The following is a 259-nucleotide window of genomic DNA, read 5'->3' as shown; positions in this document are numbered from 1 at the left end:
TTCTGGGATGACCTTGCATTTGGAGTTTATAGCTGGGACATATTTGCTCAGCCACCACCCTTTATGATGTGATTGAAGGTCTTTCATCTGGTTCATTTCATGCTGGTTTAAACTTTTCTCCAGATTTGCTGCACAGTCATATATCCAGCTGGTATGATCTGTGCACACATTTCTGCCCCTAGGCCAAGCTGCGGGGAGTGTCAGAACTCTATCCTGACTCTCCCTTAGACACCACATCTGGGATTATGGTCCAGGTCCA

Source organism: Mastomys coucha, unplaced genomic scaffold, assembly GCF_008632895.1.
Source record: "Mastomys coucha isolate ucsf_1 unplaced genomic scaffold, UCSF_Mcou_1 pScaffold15, whole genome shotgun sequence".
In the NCBI taxonomy this organism is placed as follows: Eukaryota; Metazoa; Chordata; class Mammalia; order Rodentia; family Muridae; genus Mastomys; species Mastomys coucha.
Note: the sequence above shows the minus strand (reverse complement) of the source record.